This window comes from Marmota marmota, unplaced genomic scaffold, assembly GCF_001458135.2.
Source record: "Marmota marmota marmota unplaced genomic scaffold, marMar, whole genome shotgun sequence".
In the NCBI taxonomy this organism is placed as follows: Eukaryota; Metazoa; Chordata; class Mammalia; order Rodentia; family Sciuridae; genus Marmota; species Marmota marmota.
Window position 1 is genome coordinate 2,280,832 of NW_026000141.1, and position 20,060 is coordinate 2,300,891.

Here is a 20,060-nt window from a genome sequence, read left to right on the forward strand (position 1 = left end):
AGAGTAAGGACGTTGGTGGCAGTCAGGTGGCAGTGAGGACCCAGGACCTAACGCGTGCTCCTCTACCTTCACTCGGGAGAGCCTGACCATGGCTGACCAGCTTCCTTGATGCCGTCTGTCTTGCCAGAGCCTGGCCTTTCACACCAATAGTTAGCCTTCAGCTAAGCACCCAGGGCTGAGCACCCAGGGCCCCTGGGGCAGCCATGTGACTTGCTGTGGTCTCTCCTCCATGCCTCCTGTGACATGTGGCCCTTAGGTGGGTCCCAGTACCATGAGCCATTCATTAGCCTCTTTCCCTGAGAGTAAAACTGAATCGCGCCCAGCTCAGCAGGACAAATGGTGCCTGTGGTCCCCTGGAAGCATCATTGAAGGGCCTCCCTCAGGAGCAGAGGACCCTCAGGCCCTACCTGGGCGGAGTCTGCCCCTCCCGCAGAACTCGGCCAGCTCCGAGGGTGTCAGTCTCTGCTCAGATCCGCTTATGACATTTACAAAGCAGTTTATTTAAAATAAAATTTTAATCAAGGTCGTATAAATTTTTGTTCTAGAACATGTTGCTGGAGATCTCTTTGATACTTTCCTCCTGGGTCAGCGGCTCGTGTCTCCCCGGCCATCTGCTTCTAGGGCACAGGCTGATTTAAACTACGGAAGCAACTGCTGGTTTCGAGGGGGAGTCTCTGCCCTGTCACTTCCCTTAGCCCCCAGAACGGAACCATCAGTTAAAAAAACAAGTCCAGCCCTCTTTCATTCCTGAACTGGGGATGCTCAGAGCAAGCTGCTGCTCTCCTGGGCAAGGAGGGGGCCAGCATTTGTATCTGAAAGCAGGATTTCCAGATGATTCTGTAGGGTTTAGATGGTCCTAGGATGGAAGCTTGTATTGCTCTTGGAGGTGGGACACAGAGCCCCAGATGGGCCATGTGGTGGGGTTTGGTGGCCAGGGGTGTAGACATTGACAGGTTGAGCAGTGCTCACATCTAAGGGCGTAAGGCCCCGAGCTGGGGGCTGCTGCAGGTGGGGGTTGTGTGTGGATAAAGTGTTGGAAGGACCTCTGAGAACCTCAGGCTGGAGCTGGTGGCCGGTGCTGAGGATGCTTCCATGTGCAGCTGGAGATGGAGCTGGACAGGATGCCCTCCAGAGAGCAGGCACACACCGGGGCAGAAGCTGGCCCTGACTCCTCCAGCTGCCCCCTGGCTCTGACACACCGCCCCCTCCTTGCCTGCAGGCCCAGAGCGGTTCCTGACTGGCCCAGGGGACTGGTCTGGGGCACTCCCCTGACCACTGAGTTCATCTTTGTGTTTAGTTTCCGCCTTCCACAGGCTTCATACCCATCTCTTCTTCTCTTCTCTGAAGTCCCTTGATGCCAGCTCCTATCATCTCCTGGGGGCCCAGGTCCTCTGTGCCACCCAGCCCTGCTGTGGGGGAGCCTGAGGGGAGGGTTCCTGGGGCCGCACTCCTCCCTGGGGAAGGGCAGGCCCTGCTCCCTCCAGGGAAGGCGTCTGAGAGCAGGTGTGGGGAGATCCAGTCCTGGTTCTCTCAGGAGAGAGGCTTTTGGGGCGAAGACCAGACCCTGGTGAGTGAGGGTGTCTGGGCCCGGCTCTCCCGCAGGCACATGCCCCTGTTCAGCAGTTCCTCCCCTCCCACCTCCGCTCTCCACTCAACCCTCCAGCTGCCCCTGGGCAGAGCCCAGGCCCACCTGGTCCCTCTGAGTTACAGGATCCTCAGGAATCCTGGACTCCCCGGTACCGTGTCACTGATGTAGAAGTACGGGCACGGTACCCTGGTGCAGGGCTCGTGACTCTGCAGGAGGACAGTGCCTGCTCCATCCCTTTACAAACCCGGGTGGCTTTAGATGGTTTTTATTGGATACACAGAAATATACCTTCAATGTGGCAATTCTTTATTTTTATTTTTTATTGATCTAAAAAAAATAAATGACAGCAGAATGCATTACAATTCTTATTACACATATACAGCACAGTTTTTCATATTTCTGGTTGTATATAAAGTATGTTTACACCATTTGTGTCTTCATACATGTACTTTGGATAATGATGTTCATCACATTCCACCATCATTTCTAACCCCCTTTCCCTCCTACCCCTCCCACCCCTCTGCCCTATCTAGATTCTGTCTAATCCTCCCTTGTCCCCCTCCCTACCCCACTATGAATCAGCCTTCTTATATCAGAGAAAACATTCAGCATTTTTTGGGGGGGATTGGCTAACTTCACTTAGCATTATCTTGTCCAACTCCATCCATGTACCTGCAAATGCCATGATTTTATTCTCTTTGATTGCTGAGTAATGTTCCATTGTGTATCTATACCACATTTTCTTTATCCATTCATCCACTGAAGGGCATCTAGGTTGGCTCCACAGTTCAGCTCACTGTGGCAATTCTTTAAGAGTAAAAGAAAAAAATCCAGAAAACATTGAAACCCCTCAGACTGTATCCCACCCTGATGGCCATGGATGGCCCTCGGTGTCAGGGCTGAAACCCCGGCCAGGCAGCTGGAGAGCGCCCCCTGGTTGGTGTTTTTGGGAGCCTGTTGGTAGTTCACATTTCCTTCTCCGCGCTCACAGAGTTGCCCTTTCTAAATGACTGCGGTCTGTGTGTGACTCTGAGCGCTCACTGTGTCCACGGTGGGTGGTCCTTCCAGTGACTCTGAATGCAGGGCTCCTGGGGGGAGGGGCCGGCGCACAGGCCTCCCAGCGGCACACTCGTGCCCTTGACTCGTCTCTCGACAGCTTCAAGGAACTTTATTTTCTCTGAATGTTTATTATGGAAAATTCGGAAAACAAAGATCTGTAAAATTAAGGAAATGACGATTAGCGATGCACCTGCTCTGTGACGACTGGCGCTTATGTTCTGGGCGCCCTTTCTACGGGGGAGGAGTGGGCACACCTGGGCCATGATGCTCCCTGGTCCGGGGGTTGGGTGGGGTTGCCGGCCAAGGTGCCTCTGAGCCACGGGTTCATCCAGGTGACCTTCCAGGGGGCCCAGTCCCCCCACCAGAGCCGATGGGGAGACATGGCTGGTGACACTGAGAGGGACTCGTGTGACTGCAGGACTGGTTCTGTGTTCCTGGGAGATGCCCTTGAAGGTCCCCGCTCCAGCTGCAGGACTGTGATTCCTACAGGATGTGTGCTCTCACCCAGGTCTCTGCTCAGAGCTCCGAGGTTGAAGGTCCCATGGCCTTAGGACCTGTGGTCCCTCCCACCAGGCACACATGCCCGTGTGACCTCCCATCACTGCCAGGAAAGCGTCTCAGAGCAAAGCCTGGGGGAGAAGGGAACAGAGAGGAGGAACAGATGGGCCCCTCCCTGCGCCCCCCGCAGGTCACTTCATGGCTTCAGTGCTCAAGAGAGGCACTCAGTGACCTTCAGTGTTTTCCCCCATTCCCTTTTCTTCAAAACCTTGGGGGTGCAGACAAAGCTATTAAGGGATTTAGGAATTGAAAAGAGCTTTAATGGATCCATGGAGTTCTGCAAGGAAGACCAAAATGCAGGACTTAGTTTCAGATTTCTATTGATTAGGAGACTTTCCATTAAGAAAAATGCACCACAAGTGGCTTAATTATGGAAAGGGGTGTGCACTGTCACCAGAAAGTGCAGGGACAAGGAAAGCATCAGAAGCATCAGGCTCGGTTTGATCCAGCAACTTAATGTCACCAAGCAGGAGTCAGCAGCTTCTGATCCTCCTGCTCCCTGCTCTCTTTGGGCTAAAGCTGACTCCTCTTGTGGCCACAAGCAGCTTCAGTCTCCCTGGGCTCTGAGTGTGCTCATTCACTTCCAGTAGGACTGGCCTGGCTGTGCCCATCTACAGTCCACTATGGAGTGGCGTGGGTCCTGCACACCCTGCACCGTGACCACAGCTGTGGGTGGAGCATGCCGACCGGCTGCCCAACACCATGTCCCGTCAGGGCTGGAGAAGAGAGCTCTTCCCCTGGTGCAGAGTGCTGGCACAGGGTCTCAATTCTAATGACACAACCACAGGGCTCCAGGTGCAGGCTGAGCCTGGGGTCCTGATTTATTGGGACTTTGCTGACTCCAACGTGTGACTCAAGAAAGACCTCGGTCTGGAATTTCCTCCCTAACCCTGCACACCCTGGGGCCTGACCAGGCCAGTCTACATGGAAATTAATTTGCACTTGAGGTCGAAGCTCATTGAAGTGCCACACTTTTAATCTTCCCACCCATCTATATTGATTCTTTTTAATGGTCAATCTTCCTGGACGGGCTGATGAATCAGGCCCTGCTAGAGCCTCCATTGAGGTGCAGCTGTATCAGCACAGCATGCAGCTCAGGGCTGACTGCCACCCCCCCCCCCCCCCCCCCCCCCCCCCCCCCCCCCCCCCCCCCNCCCCCCCCCCCCCGGGCTGCTGACCATATCACACAGCTGTCCTGATGGACAGAAGCTGAGAGGGCCCTGGAGTCTCATCTACCTGACACCATGGTACAAGAAGGTGGGGTCCTCCTTATCTGATCTGAGTCCCCGTGTCCTTCCCCTTCTCTACTGAACCAGGTCTGGCTTCTGTCTTCCAGAGGCTGAGTTCAGAGACTGCCAGGGCTGTTTGTGGGGGTGGCCTTCTGGGCTGAAGACCCCACCTCAGGGCCTTTGCACCTGCTGGGCCAGCTGCTGGGACTCTCCCTCCTTCCCTTGTCTGTCTCAGCTCGGGCGGCCCCTCCGCACTCCAGTCTGCTCTAGGACACGTCCTCAGTGAGGTTATCCCTGACCTCACTATCTAGGCAGCTGCCCCCCACCCAGCAACCACTCGCGACTCTCGATTTTCTCCTTCTCCTCCTCTTAGTGTCATCATGAACCCAGGTTGTCCTGTGGTTGGTGTGTTTTCTGTCTCGTCTCTCCCAGGGGCTGTGCCCCATGACTGCCCCTGTGTCTCCCATGTGGCTCAGGAGACTCGAGGTTTGAGGGGACGAGGCACAGGGTTTTCTGCTCCCGGAGGTTCACTGAGCGGCTCTTTCCCTCCGTTTCCTCCTCTGGAAGCTGGGGCTGTGCTGAAAGAGGTGGTGGCTATGGAGACCAGCCCCCATTCCTGGGCAGCGACTCTGGCCCCTGGAGGGCTGCTGGTCTGCGGCCATCCTGCTGGCGTTCCCTCCTGCCTGTCCCTGCCTGCGACCCCCACTGTGGGCTGCCTGTACACCAGGGGACGCCCTAGGGGTGCTGGCCAGCAGGGGCTGCGCTGCCCGGCCGTGGGACCCGCCAGGACCACTCCACATGTAGCTGCTCTCCCCTAGCTCACCGTGCCTTCACCCAGCACGAGGCTGGCACAGGATGGCTGGCGGCCACTGAAGGGGTCATCTCATTCAGGGCTGTCCATCCATGGGCAGGACCCCTGAGGAAGCCATTAGGGTAGGGCTCTCCAGACTCCTGAACCCTTGGGACTTTAAGAGTCCAGTCCAAGACCCTCAAGCCCAGGAGCAGGGCCAGGTGGGCACACTTCTGCAGTCAGCCAGGTCTGAGCAGAATGCAGGAGGAAGTTCTGTGGCTGCGCGGGCACTCGCTGCAGGGAGAGGCCCTTAAGGGTGGGTCTGCCCCGCTGAGCTGTGCCCAGTGGGTGGGCTGGACAAAGGCCGCATCCTGGTCCCCAGTGGCGGTGTGGGCTGGCCTCACGCTGCTGCGGCTGGTTGGGGGGTTCAGGGGAAGCATCCCAGCATGCCTGGCACTCTGAGGAGGGCACGTTGGTGTTAGCTGGCGCTGGTGGCCATGGTAATGGAGGCTGCTGTCCCCTCGGGCCACTAGCCTCTGACTCTGAGCCGGAGCCTCCTTGGGTGAAGGCCCCCGGAGCACAGGTGCCCTCCGGGAGGAGCTGTGAGGAGCCCCTCCTCTTCTCAAGCCCGTCTCCACATTCCCACCCTGATTCTAAGCCCTCTGCCCTGTGCCGAGCTCTGGGCCCCCATGGGCAGGAGGCCATGCGGTGCAGCTCTGGCTCTGGAGACATGGGCTTTGTGGACTCTGCCCTTGGCAGCTTGTGTGAGCTGCGCAGGGGGTTGGCTGGGCGGCCTGGGCTTCCCGTCTGCTCTGCGGGGACTGCTCCCGTAGGCCCTGGCCAGCATCAGTAGTCAGCACTGAGGGGCCGGGTAGTCTGGGCTGGTGAGGCTGTCGCTGTCCACGGTGGGTCTGAGGCCCCAAGTGGTGCCGTCTTCCCTCGCAGGGGCCAGGCCCCAGGCTCTGCCTCCTGTGGAGTGCTCACAGGGCCACCTCCCCATCCCGCCACCCTGGGATCGATGTCAGCTCCAGGCACCAGCAAGGGGCTCCGACCATGGGCTGATGCCCAGCTGGGGGCCCCGTCTTCCTGCGCTGGTTGGTACTGTGGCCTCAGCTCCTGATGGTCCCGCGGGATCTCCCCGCCCTGGGCAGGTCAGGGGTCCTGTGGGGCTGATCGTTTAGTTTTCTGTCTTTGATAGGCAAACAGCGGGGCAGGAGTCAGCGTGCCTGACTCTCCCAGAACCTTGGAATGGGCGACATCCCATCTTGAGTGACAGAGGAGCATGGTGCTGGGCCACAGGGGTGGGCTATAATTGCCTAAACACGGCGAGTCCGAGGTGTGCCTTTCAGTTTTCCACTAGGGCTGCTGCGAGGGCTGTGTGCTGACTCTCGTGGCCCCGAGGCCCTGGGCTGCCTGACCGCGCTTCACGACGCTCCCCGGTTCTGTAGTGTCAGGCTTCCAATACGCTGTCTCCACAGGCCGCGAGACAGGACCTCCCTCAGGCCTGAAGAGGACGGTGTTCCTGTGATTAAATGGGCAATTGGCGCTTACTCTTTCCTCCTGGATCTGCCCCGATCAGCTGGTCTATGGGACTTCTCCCCAGGTGTTGAGGGGACCCGCGTCCCCACTGCAACCGGCCTCTGCACCTCCGTCCTGGCACTGGGACGCACACAGAGCCTGGGAGGCATTGCTTCTGGGTGGCGTGTGTCCCCAAGCGTCCCCTCTGCTCTTAGAGCTTCTCCTTTGCACAGCAGGTGGCTGCCGAGGCAGCGCTTTTCCGTTTTCCTCGGTGGCAATGGGTGCCCTGGGTGGACGGGGATGGTGGCTTGTGCTGTCTTCAGGGCCATGGATGCCTGAGAGTGGAGGTCACGGGCAACAGACTAGACCTGCTGGGTCATCGGCAGGGCCCCGTTAGACGGCCCACAGAAGGCTCCTGTCCACCCTGGAACTTCCAGAGCCTTCTGAGGACTGGTGGTCTTTGGAGTTACTTTGCCGATCGCTTCTCTGGAGGATGGAGCTGCCCGGCTGCTGCTCCTGGGGGAGGTTTCATCTCAGCTCTCAGTTTCCACTTGGTGATGCTCAGTCACTCTTGGCCAAGCAGAAACACTCGAGATGGAACCTCCCGTGTCTCCTGGTACTTGGTCACGTCATGGCTTGCCCCATGGGCCGCGCTGTCCACCTCCACGGGGCTTGATGGACGTGTCCACTCTATAATAGGATGCAGTCTTGCCTGGCCACCTGGATGTCAGGGCTCCTACTCACTCCCTGCGCACCCTGCCGACCCCTGGCGACCCCTCATCCTTCCCTGTCTTTTCTAGAATGTCAAGTGGTCGCCTAGGCAGGGTGTGTCCTTCCAGATCCGTGTCTTTTGCTCAGCGCTCTGTGCTGACGATTCCCACATCTCTGGGTTGGTAACTCCTGTGTGTCGTCACGTGTGAGTGTAGCTCACGTGTGTGTAGCTCACAGGTGTGTGTAGTCATGTGTGTGTGTGCGTGTGCGTGCTGAGTTACTGCACAGAGCACACGTTGCGCCGTGTGCCCTCTAGCCCTTCAAGGAACCTCAGTTGCTCATGGGGACCGACAAAGAGCCCACCAGGTGCACTCCCCAAGGGCAGCTCTCCCTGTGCTGGACTCGGGGAACCTGGGAGCCCAGGAGGGTAAGGCAGCAGGGGTTTCTGTGCTTTGGACGCGAGCCTGGTGACTCCCACTTGCTCACTGAATGCCGCCTGGGCATGGCAGGCGGACGTCTGTGTCATTAATGCCAGGGACATGGAGGCTGTCAGAGGCCATCAAAGCCCGTGGTCATTCAACTCTCATACCAAGACACCTGGCTTCTCAGCTCTGTATCCAAAGCCAGACCCTGACTAGGATCTCCAGTGACAGTTACCTGCAGGAACACCGTCTCCGTGGTGACCACGCCAGGGCTGGCTCTGGCGGCCCCAGGTCCTTTCCTTCCTCGACTGTGAGTCATTTGCTCCAGTCTGCAGCTGGGTGGAAGGCTGCAGGTGGGCAGGTGGGCAGGGGGACAGGGGCGCTGGCAGGCTGTGGTGGCCCCATGCGTTCCCTCAGACCCCAGGATGGGCCGTGGTCAGGTCCTGGGACTCCCTTTCCTCCAGCTGGTGCAGGGGCTGCTCTGTTGGAGTCGCCTGCCCTTGGCACCGTGACCCGAGACCTTTTGGTGACCCTCCCCTTACTGTACTTCCCAGAGTGGGTCCTTGTTGCTTTCACTTAATGGGCAGCTTCCTGATCTCGCTGTCGGTGTGACCGCTCACACAGAAGCGCTGGTCTCTCCAGAGCCAGTCCACGCGCAGCCCTGAACGCGGGGCCTCTGGGTGCTCTGAGCGCCGTGCCAGGCTGCGGGCACCCGGAGCAGCCCGACCTCCAGGCTCTGCCCATAGGGGACCTCCTTCTCACATGGCTGGTGACAGCACTTTGGAAGGGCGAGGAGGGGACACCGTGCTGACTGGCAGGGACCTCCTGGCGAGGAGGGACCCGCAGACTCACAGCACCCTCCGTGGGCACAGGGCCCAACCGGGAGGTGCCCCTCAGTCTTTCCCAGCCCCCACAGCTCGGGATCATTTGTCACCACAGCCAGCTCCCCATCCTGGTGCCCCTGTCCCCAGCCAGGCCTCAGGCAGCTCCTTGATGCTGCTCTGCTGGGGGCCTGGAAGGCCCACCTTCTCACCACTTTGTCCTAGCTCTGTCTCCTCGTTCTCCAGGCAGATGTGCCTGCTGAGCTCGCTGTCATGGCAGCCCCCAGTCCACTCTCGCTGACCACCTGGGTGGGTCACCAGCTACAGCCCAGGAGGGCCAAGGCCTCCACCTGCCTCTGTTTCTCACGGCTCCAGGGCAGCGGGGCTCAGCCGCCTGGTGTGGCCCTAATGCTCCAGCGGGAGTTCGCACTGGGTTGCAGGACTCTTGCTCAGTGCCATTATCTGCAGTTGTTGATGAGGAGAGGGTTTGTTTACAAGTAGAAAGACCTTGATGAGGCCACTTCCTTCTGATCGGACACTGATTCGGGGTGAACTCTGCGGCCTCTCAAGCCACTAGACCGAACCAGAGGCAGCATGTGGCCTGTGGGCCAGTGTCTGGCAGCCAGGACGGGGCTCTGGGCAAGGTCACTAACATTTCTGAGTTTGCTCACCTCACAGTTCTCTAAGGGGGTGTCACGGGGACACACAGGAAGTGTGAAATCACAGGGATTGCCTGGTAACAAGGCACTTTCCCTGCATGTCCCCAGGAGTCCCCAAATTCCCATCGTCTCTCCAAGTTCACACTTTCAAGGGAGCAGGGGGCCGTTCCTGCGTGCTGCTTGTCCCTGAGGACAGATCCCCAAGGCCACCCTCTCCATGTCACACACCAGGGTAGGCTTATGTGGGGTGGGGTGACCCACATGGGAGAGAGGGATGGAGGAAGAGAAGGTGGCCTATGACCTGTTAGCTGTCACCACACCAGTCTCCGTGGTGGCTCTGAAAGCCGTGTGCTTTCTGCCTGGGTGACTCACAGGGACAGATGTGCCATGTGCGGAGCATTTGCAGATTGAATTACCATCCTGCTCAGCTGACACGGCTCCCTGGCCAGCTCAGGCAGACCATGAATAAGTAAACAGCCCTCAGCTTGAGGCCGAGGGACAGGTGGGAGGCTGCTGGGAGGGGTGGTGGCTGGGGACCCAGCCAGCCTGCTGAGCCAGGGACTGCCAGACCGGCACCTGTGAGTGCCTGCTTTGGGGGATTAGGAGGAACCCCATGAGCTCTGGTTTTGGAGAGAAAGACGGAAAGACCCAGCTCCCTGCATGCTGCTGTGTGAGAAGGTCCTCAGGTCCAGGAGGTGGGAGAGGAGTGTCCCAGCTCCAGCACTGGTGACAGCCCTTGCTTTTGAAGCCTTTGGGCCTTAACTGTGTCTTCAATCACTGTTCCCACCCTGTGCCTTGGTTCCTCAGCCAAAGCTGGGCTAGGAAGCGTCCTGTGGCCCGGGGTGGGTTCCGGCTCCACCGTGACGGGGCGTCACCTGCCATGTCCCAGGTGCGGCAGCAGGGTCAGTCCGGCGGAGGCTGCGTGCGTCTTGCTGTGCATTTACCTCACTCCTTGGAAACCTGTCTTCTGTCTGAACTGACTTTGGTCCTGCTTGTTTAAGCCTTCCGTAGCTGGTGTCAAAAACGGCATGAAATATAATCAGCTCCATGGCACTGAGAGTTCTGACGGCGCATGTGCAGCACGAGGGTACTCCAGCCGGCTGGGGTGGTGCACCCTCTCCAGAGCGTCTGTGTGCTGAGGACCTGGTGGTAAATGCAGGTGCAGTGGGCAGAGGTGGCTCCTGGTGTCAGGAATTAGGTGTGCCTTGTGGCAGGAGCAGCTATTCTGATACACACGTTCACGGGGCAGAGCCGGTGGCCAGTGTTTTCGGTGGTGTGGCCCGGAGGACCCAGAACATACATCTATTGATCCTTGCTTTCGTTCCCTCCCAACCTGAACAGCTCAGTTAATTAAAGCTTCGCATGATGTGATGTTTGAGCTCTGTGTTCAATTTTACTGTTCAGTCCTTAGACTTGCCCCTCTCACAGGCACCAACCTTGCTGCACAGGAAGACTGCCTAGCAGTTCTCATGCCTGGTCATCATCAACAAGCCCTTTCATCAGCCTGGTAATAGGTTAGAGTCCAAGACCCTTCTATGATGGGCTGGCCAGCAAAGGTGGACGGTGGTGGGAAAGCACAGTGGGAGCCCAGGAAGCTGAGGGAGTGGGGAGGCGGTTTGCCCACCCTGTGCGGAGACGACCACCAAAAAGGGGCAAACGCACTGAGCACCGAGGAATTATTGTCCCTCTTAAGTTTTTTTTTTTTTTTAAATAGAATCAGGGAAAATTCATGTCACTTGCAGATTATCATGTCTTCCTTTAATCTTATTTATTATGTCATTCGTAACGATTTCCCTGAGAAAGCAGCTTTCTTAAAGGAGCAAAGTAGGACATCTGTGGCTGGGGGAGGGGCTGGGGTTTGTGGTAACAGAGGTAGGCCAGGAACAGCACCGCCTGCCTCTGCCCCTGGATCTCGTGCAGAGACCTCCCTGAGTCCTTATCCTTTACCATAGTCATCCTGCGATACAGCAGGGGGACCAGTGGGCTGCAGCTGGTGATCTTAGGGGACATACAAGATTTTTAAAATGTTGCTCTACAACAGCTGTTTGTTTTTTATGATTTCGAGAACATGCGTGAATCAAATCAATCGATAGAGTCGCATAGACTTCCCTTTGAGCAGAGAGATGTGTACAGGAAGACTTCAGCGAGTTCCCAAACTAGATGTAAACATACCTTCTCTCGGGCCCCAACAGTATCTTAAAATTCAAACATGCAGGCACTTAATTAATAAAAAAATAGTGTATAAAAATGTGTAATGACACCCAGCCATCTTTTGCCTTCTCCTGCCACCCCGGTCCCCTAAAGCATTATAACCCTGCTGGTGGTTTCTTCTTGAAGTTTCCTTAATTATACTAAAAGTATGCTGACATTGCAATTTATGACTTATCACATTTCATAAGTCAAAGGGCACTTCCTGTTATGTTAGATTAAAATCCAGGGGGCAACACCCATGGTTGGAGACATTTGTGGGTGTCAGTGGCATCTGGTTGCTACCAGCAGAGATGTTGGTGAACATCTGACAACGCATAGGACAGCCCCACTGCAAGGAATTATCTGGCCCCAAACATCAAAGTACTGAGGTTGAAAAGCCCTGTGGTACTTGAAGATTTGATCCTCTGACCAGGCACATTGTTCAATTGCTATTGAGGTTAGTAGTGTTTGAGCTGTTAGTTAGTGTGTGTATATTGCTAGCTACAGCAATGGGACATTAGGGACAGGGATTACATTTCTCCACCACTGCTTTTTGGTTTTCCTGGAGTTATTCATTGCCTCATTTTCAACTGTGCCATGCAATCCAATCCATGTGTTGAAAATTCTTTCCCATGTTTTCATGATATAAGAAAACTTTCCTTGACCCTCTTTTCTCTGAATGCTTGAATTTTTTAATTGGGGCATTATATTATGCATAGTGGTGGGATTTGTAATGCCATGTGCATTCACGCCCATAGCCATGGGCAATTTCTTTCCCCAGTACCTCCCCTTTCCTTTCCCTGTTCCTCCCCTTGCTGTTCTCTATAGGTCTCCCTGCTATTTTATGATGGTTACTTTAAATTAGTGCACAATAATCACATGTAAACATAGAATTTGCTGTGGTGCATTTGTAGCGGAGCACAGCACAATTTGTAGATGGGCAGCATTCTTGTGCACTTTCCTGGGCCTCCCCTCCTGCCTCCCCCTCCCCCTCCTCTCTCCCCTCCCCCTCCTCCCTCCCCTCTCCAGAGCAGAGCCCAGCTGTCATCTGGGAGCTTTTCTCCATGACAATTCAGGTAGAATCTGTCCTCACAGCGGCCTTCCTTCTTGTTCACCTGGCTGGCTGCCCCACATCTTCTGGACACCTCCTAAGAAAGTGCCCGGGGAGGTGTTTGGTGAGCCTTCAGGTTTGTGGAAGTGCCTTTGCTTGATTGGCAGTGTGTTGGGTGTAGAATCTTAAGTTGGAAATAATATTCAACCAGAATCTAAAGATGTTCTGGTGCCTTCCAAGATCGCTGAGCAAAACCTAGAGGCCTAACCCCGGCCTGTTCCCTTTTAACACCATCGCTCCTTCTAATTGTTATCAGAAGTGTGCGGGTCTCCTTCTGTCCTTCCCTTGCATGCATGTCACGCTGCCTGTTGCACAGGTCCTCTCGGCCATCCCACAGAGCCCTCACGAGGCACTTTGCTCTGGAACTGGTTATTATATGTAACTGACAGTTTCTTTCTTTATGTTTTCTTTTTATGGAAATCTTATGGGTAAGATCTTTAAGTATTTTTAAAAAACATATTTTCTATCACACATTGAGATTTTCTTCACTTCATCTTCCAAATCTGCACTTAAATTTCCGCGTCAGGCACCGTTCTCAGGGACGCGTGCTTCTGTCCTCACGTCCTCCTCCAGCTCCTTGATTTGCCCCCTGAGGAGACCTTTGGGTATGTTTTCCTTTCGGAGTTCACCTGGGCTGTTTGCAGGGTCTTCCTTCTGAGTTTGGCTTTTGTGTGGATTGACTTCCATCTTCCGTGTCAGAGGAGGGAGGCTTTAATGCAGAGAGTGCTGCTCCCTGGTTGTCTGGTAGGTCTTGGGGTGCCCCGTGGCAGCTTAGAGGACAGCGGTGGGCTTGGCCCACATAGGCATGCGGGGCTGAAGTGTCTCCTGTTGTCACTCCTGAGGTCAGCACCTAGAGGTTTGGCCCAGCCGTACATTCCCACCCACACGGTATTCCCAGTCTCCGGCTACTTGGAGGCCAGTGTGGGGTAACATCTGGCCCCTCCAATGTGCGTGTGGGGCTGGGAGGCCTGTCCGTGGAGAGCTGCTACTTTCTCAATTTCCATGGCTCCTGCTGCCGGGCCTCTGAGCACAGTCCTTGTGCCTTTCCAGAAGGCAAACCTCAGTCTCTGGTCTAGACACCTCCCCTGCAGCTCCTTGCTCATCATTCCGAATCTTATTATATTCCAGCTGAGTGGGCGTCACACCCACGTGTCCGGCCTTCCCTCCCTCCTGGTCCTTGTGGCCATCTGACTTGGACTGCCGGGAGCCTGGAGACGCTCAGCAGACTCTGGCCAAATTGAAATCAATTGAATCTTGGCTGCAGAGACCGGGCTTTTGGTCCCCAGCTCTGGGATGAAGCCTGGCTGTCTCTTTGTTCTTCCCCTGGCCATGCTGCTTAATTTAGATGCGGCAGACTTGGGAGGCTTTTGATGAAACCTATGGCGATTCAGTCTCATGTGGTGATTTAAAAACTTGTCCTGGCAAAACAAAGGGGATGTAAAACAACTTCTGACCTTTTGTCTGTGTATGTCACCGTGAGGTCTGCCTGGTGCTGGAAAGTCTTCGAGTGTCTGGTTGCAATTCTGATGAATTCCACATTGGACTTCATCAATCAGCCGGATGTGCAGCAACTCCCCCTGTGACCACCGCGCGGTCACATTTTGAGGATCAGAGTGTGCTCAGAGCCAGCCCAGCGTGGATTTGTGCTCTCAGGTCGCCTTTGCCATCAGCGGAACCTGGTAATTAACCAGGCCTGGGACTCGGGGACCAGGGGGTCCACTGGGCAGAAAGGGGGCATCAGGAGTTGTGTGTCTTTCTCACTGTCGGCACCAGGAATTTGATGGGCGCGAAAGAAAGTCCAGGGTAGAAGGACTCTGAGCTTGTTCTCCCAGCGGACTTGCACCCGGGCCTCGGGGTTGCTCTTGGCCCAGCTTCGTCTCTCCCTCCCTGCCCTGGATGGGGGTCAGGGAAAGAGGCTGAGGCCAGCTCCCCAGCTGTCCCTTCCTGACTGATGGACCGTGTGTGCTTTTCCCTGCAGGTCAGGGATGGCGCGCCACGCCTGACATCCACAGAGGCAGAGGCGAAGTGATTGGCCTTCGGAAGACCCCCTCACGTCTGGAGACCAGGCACCCAGCAGCGGGGCCTTGGGGTATGTCCTCCCCTCTCTCAAGTGCTCCCCTGCCAGCTTCAGGCTGAGCCTGTTTTTTTGGTGTTGAAGAGTTTATTCACAGCGTGTTGTCGAGGGCTGACTGTCAGCTTGTTGGTTGGAGTGGACAGGATGGCCAACCAAGCAGATGTGGTCCGCATCCTCCGAGATGGCATTGTGGGGGATGGCAGAACACAGGCCCTGCGGCCAGCATGAGCTGAGCATGTGTATAGCAGCCTGCTGGGCACATGTGGGGAGAGGTGGACGGGGCAGCTCCTTCAGGACCCTGACATCTGTGTTAAGGCAACGACTTTAAGGATAAAGACCAATTGCCAGTTGATGGGGACAGAGTTCTGAGTAGGACAGAGACGTGATCAGAGTCACCCTTTAATAAGATCACCCTAGGCTCTGACTGGAGATGGAGGCAAGCATGGAAGCCAGGAGGTTTGGGAGGCCACGCTGCCCAGGAGCAGCCGTGGCTGGCACCTGCTGTGTGTAGAGAAGGCTGTGAGCAGGTCCTAGGAGCACTGGGTGGTAGGACCTGCCAGCATTGCGTGGAGGGATGGAGGGAGAGGGGAGATGGCAGGCACGACCTCCGGATGGTCTGCACTGGGAGACGTGGAGGAGAAGTGCCTTCTCTAGGATGAGAAGGGCCAAGCGAGGGTCGGGATTCACTTCCACAGGGACACTCGAGCCCAGTTTTGAGTTTGAGCCACCTGAGGAACCACAAGTGCAGGGAGAAGTCGGAAGTTAGTGGCCAGGTCCAGAGTTCAGGACCCAGGCACACCTTTGTGCCACACTTGGCTTGAGGCTTCTTGCACAGGGGGCGACGTGAACAGGACTGTTCATGCCACTCAAGACCAAGAGCTTTTGCCCTCAGTTGGCTGGCCAGGCCCTGGTTCTGAGGGGTGTTCTGCTTGCATTAGGATCATGAAGCAGAAGGTGATCCCACTGCACTTTTGCTGCCTTTGCCCAGGCTTGGGATGGGGTCTGCGACAGATAGAAACAGTGGTCCTGGGTCTCAGATTCCAGTCCACATGGTGAGGATGGTGGGATGATGGAGGTGACAATGATGGATATAGTGGAGCTGTAGGTTGTGGTGATGGAAATGATGACAGTGATGGTGAAGATGGTGGTGATGGTGGTGATGGTGATGGTGATAGTGATGATGGTGGTGATGATGAGGGAGATGGTGATGATGATGGTGATGGTGATGATGATGATAGTGATGATGGTGGTGATGATGAGGGAGATGGTGATGATGATGGTGATGGTGATGATGATGATGGAGATGATGGTGGTGATGGTGATGATGGTGGTGATTGTGATGATGGTGATGGAAATTATGATGGTGGTAGTGATGATGGTGGTGATGATGATAGAGATGATGATGATGATGGTGGTGGAGGTGGTGGTGGTGGTGGTGATGATGATGATGGTAGAAATGGATCCAGGCAACATATGTTTCATACACTTATATTTGCACCCCATCTTCTGATTTCTATTCTACACATTCATTCTCCCTAGAAGGAGGCAGAAAACTTGTGTGTGAAGCCTGTGACTATTTTGGATGTAGGATGAGTATCTTGGTAATCCTTTGTTTCCTGTCACAATCAAGCTGCAAACCATCATTTAATGAGTATAGTCGGCATCTCTGGGGGTGGAGGGCTTTCTGTAAGATACTCTAAAGCTCTCAATGTTTCATTATTATCAATACAATGGTATCAGATCCCTCAGTAGGTATCATTTAGAAAAAGCGGATATTTATCCTTGTGCCTCAGAAAGACCAACCTGCAGCTAAGAACACTGAGAACTGCCCAAGTTGCTCAGGGAAGAGACCTCTCAGCTGAGTGATGTGGGTGACCATTTGCTGTGGCTTTTTCGAGTTATGGGTCATACCTGTCTGTGTGGTGCAGAAATCACTCTGCTTTTTTACAGATCACCAGATTATTTTGAGGGCTTATTACATTTTTGCTGCTTTTGATTTTGGTCACTTTGGGGTTGAGAGCTGTGGAATGAGATGGGCGCGTATGAATGAATCTCCTCCATTTGGGTCGGGCGGGTCTTTTTCTTGATAGATTGTCAGCCACTGGGAACTGCAGATGCATCATTAAGTCACTGCATTTAAATTTAGCTCTTGCTTCCACCTGAAGGGATGGAACGTTTGCATTATTTCACCACAAAGGGAAAACAGTTTTGGGGGTAGCTCCGCAGGACCTGGTGAGATGGGAGGTCTGGCCAGTGGCTCTCAGAGGAGCACATTCCAGGAGCAGGTTGCTCTGAAGCCTGGAGGCAGTTTCAATGCTGTGAGCACCTTTGCCAGGTTTTCAGCTCCCACTGGGCAGTGCTTTCTGGCTGCCTGTCATGGACACTGTCGTCAGCATGCACGGGGCCAGAGCCCCGGCAGGTGAAGGAACGGGGTGAGCCTCCGCAGACCCAAGCTGCATAATCTCTCTGTGAGCAGCGCCCCGCAGCTTTGCCATGGCTCCTCCTGGCTCCTGGTCAGGTCGTAAGGGCGGTCGATGCTCGTTGTAAAGATGTGTCTCAGAGAGGTGCATGGAGTGAATGCTAGTCTCCCTATTCCTAGTCCCTGCAGACTTCACTGCTGATGGCTTGGTTCCTCTCCTGAATTTTCAGCCCCATGCACACATGTATGCCCACAAGCACGCTCTCCACCTACTATGAAGTGAACACGTATGCACATGCGCAGGGGCTGTCTGCACAAGTAAGGGCCACTGGGCACACTGGGCTCAGCACACACCTCCTGCAACCTGCAGTCCCCGTCCGTCAGGTGGGCGGTCTGCCATTCAGTCTGTGAAACCTCCAGTGTCTTCGACTCCTCCCTGTGCAGGCTGACGGCCATCATTGGTTGTCCTTCCACGTATCCCGTGTCTCATCTCCATCCATGTTTTCACCTGTCTGCATCGACAGCCACGTCCATCTCTACATTAGGTCTGGGTCTCTGTCAATCTCATTTGGCCTCATATTTATTTTTTGGTACTGGGGATGGAACCCAGAGGTACTTAACCACTGAGCCACATCCCAGCCCTTTTTATGTTTTATTTTGAGACAGGGTTTTGCTAAGTTGCTCAGGCCTCACTAAGTTGCTGAGGCTGCTCTCAAACTCACAATCCTCCTGCCTCAGCCTCCCAAGTGCTGGGATCACAGGTATGCACCACCGTGCCTGCAGGTTTCATTCTGTTTGTCCCTGGGGAATTGCTGCCATAAACCTGGCAAAGTCACTGTCCAAACCTGCCTGGGCACCCCGCATTCCCTGGAGTGTCCTGTAGGTAGCAAGAGTGGACAAAGCAGTTAACAAAATCCAGTCACAATCACATATTCATGGAAAACACACCAGTCATCCCCTCACCCATGGGGGTACGTCCTGAGACCCCAGCCCGGACCCTCGAGGGTGCGGAACCCTATGTCTGCTCTTGTGTTTTCTGATATATCCACAGGAGTGTGATCCACAGGAGTGTGATCCACAGGGAGGCACAGGCTGGGCCTGGTGGCAGAGCACGCTGAGCATTTGCAGTGCCCGGGGTCTGATGCCCGGCACCAGAATAAAGGATCAGTAAACAAACAGAGCGGGCACAGTGGGAGGAGGAGCAGCTGGCGAGGGCGGCGAGCGCGGCACAGGCTGTGTGACAGTCACGTAGGCTTGTGGCTCCTGTTTGTGGAGTTTCCCGTTGTGCTGTGGGCCCGGCTGACCTGGGAGCTACAGAGGCAGCTGCAGCAGTGGGGACGCCTGGAGGCACAGGCTGAAGCCATACACCCACGGTGGTCTCCCACGGTCTGCGGTTTCCTCTTTACCCACAGAAACCCAAGGTCACACAGAGGAAGGGGTCAGTCTGGTGTTGGTGCAAGGAGCAGGCAAGCCCTGGGGCACAGGGTGGGGTGACAGGTCTGGCTCAAGGGCAGCCACACGGGGGTGGGAGGGGCCAGTATGTTTTGCAAGGGCTCTGAAGGGACCCTGAGACTGTTGCTCTGCAGGGACGGCATGTGGGTCTCCATGGTGTCAGTCTGACTCCTGCCCCTTGGTAACCTGGACCCTGAGAACCAGGATTCTTTTTTTTGTTCAGGAGGTAACCAGGCTGTCGATCTGGCAGTGCACTCAGAGGTTTTGGGCCTGCTGTGCCCTTGATGCTGTGGGTCAGGGGTCTTTAGCTGGAGGATGACAGGTACCGTGGCTTAGCTAAATGGGGAGTAGATTGGCTATTCATGGAAAGGAGCCTGTTCGGGCTCAGGAATGGCTTGATTCAGGAGCTCAGACACTGTCTTGGGGACACTGCGTCCTTTCCCTGTGGTGGCTTCAGTTTAGATTAGAGCCCTTCGGCAGGCACTCAGGGTTCAGGCCCGCTGCTCTTTCCACTTCCTGCTGATGCCTCCAAAGTTTGGCTCCGAAGATGGCACAGCCTTATACTAGCACTGCCTAGGCTTGTGTGGAGGGTCCCCTGAGGGCCAGGGCTGTCTTCCAGAGGACCCACGTCCTGAACCTGTGCTCAGGCTGAAGGGTCTCCAGGCCCTGTTATGGTTTGGATGTGAGATGTCCCCCAGAAGCTCACGTGTGAGACGGACGAACAGGAAGGTTTAGGGGAGAAATGGCCGGGTTGTGAGAGTCTTGACCACTCAGTCAATCAACCCCCTGTTGGGATTCACTGAGTGGCCGCTGCAGTGGGGGGTGTGGCTGGAGGAGGTGGGGATTGGGTGTGGCTTTGGGTATATATTTTTATCTGGAGAGTGGAGTCTCTGCTTCCTGGTTACCGTGATGTGAGGGGCTTCCCTCGGTCACCCTCTCCGCCACGCTGTGAGCCCCGAAGAATGGAGCCTGCTGTCTGAATCGGTGAGCCCCCAACACACTTTACCTCCTTTACAGTAATCCTGGGGTCCTTTAGTCACAGCAGCAGTAAACCTGACTAAAACAGGCTTGAGCCAGGCTATTGCCATGTAGGAGTGGCTGAGCTCCTGGGGCCAGCGTGACAGCCATATTCCCCTCACCCCAGTGACCTCTACCTCCTGCAGAGGGGCTTTGCACTCTCCAGGCAGCAGCTAGACCTGGACGCTGGCTCCTCAGCTCCCGCTGACAGCACCTGCAGCCTCAGTGCGCTGATGGGGTCCCAGCCTTGCAGATGCCCCAGGCCTGGGAGCAGGTCGGCAGGTGCTGTGTGCTCCCTAGGGTGGGATGGTCAGCCTGGGCCTCAGGGAGGACTGTTGTGGTGTCCCTCAGAGCATGTGTGGGAGGCCTGGTCCTCAGGCACCAGGTGTGTCCTCCTTGGTGGCGACTGTGTCTTCACATGGTGCACACACTAAAATGGGTC

The 20,060-nt window shown here is 55.6% G+C and overlaps 1 protein-coding gene across 2 annotated transcripts in view; it reads left to right on the top strand.

Annotated features, from left to right (window-relative positions):
* The window catches only part of Rimbp2 (RIMS binding protein 2), a 171,343-nt gene that overhangs the window by 26,874 nt on the left and 124,409 nt on the right, over positions 1 to 20,060 (top strand). The window contains exon 2 of one of the 2 annotated variants that reach the window (XM_048785899.1): positions 14,635 to 14,745. The gene's annotated coding sequence lies outside the window, so the exon portion shown is untranslated. Of the gene's footprint in view, positions 1 to 14,634; positions 14,746 to 19,471; positions 19,586 to 20,060 lie in introns of those variants that run through there. The other variant, XM_048785900.1, reaches the window with a different exon arrangement.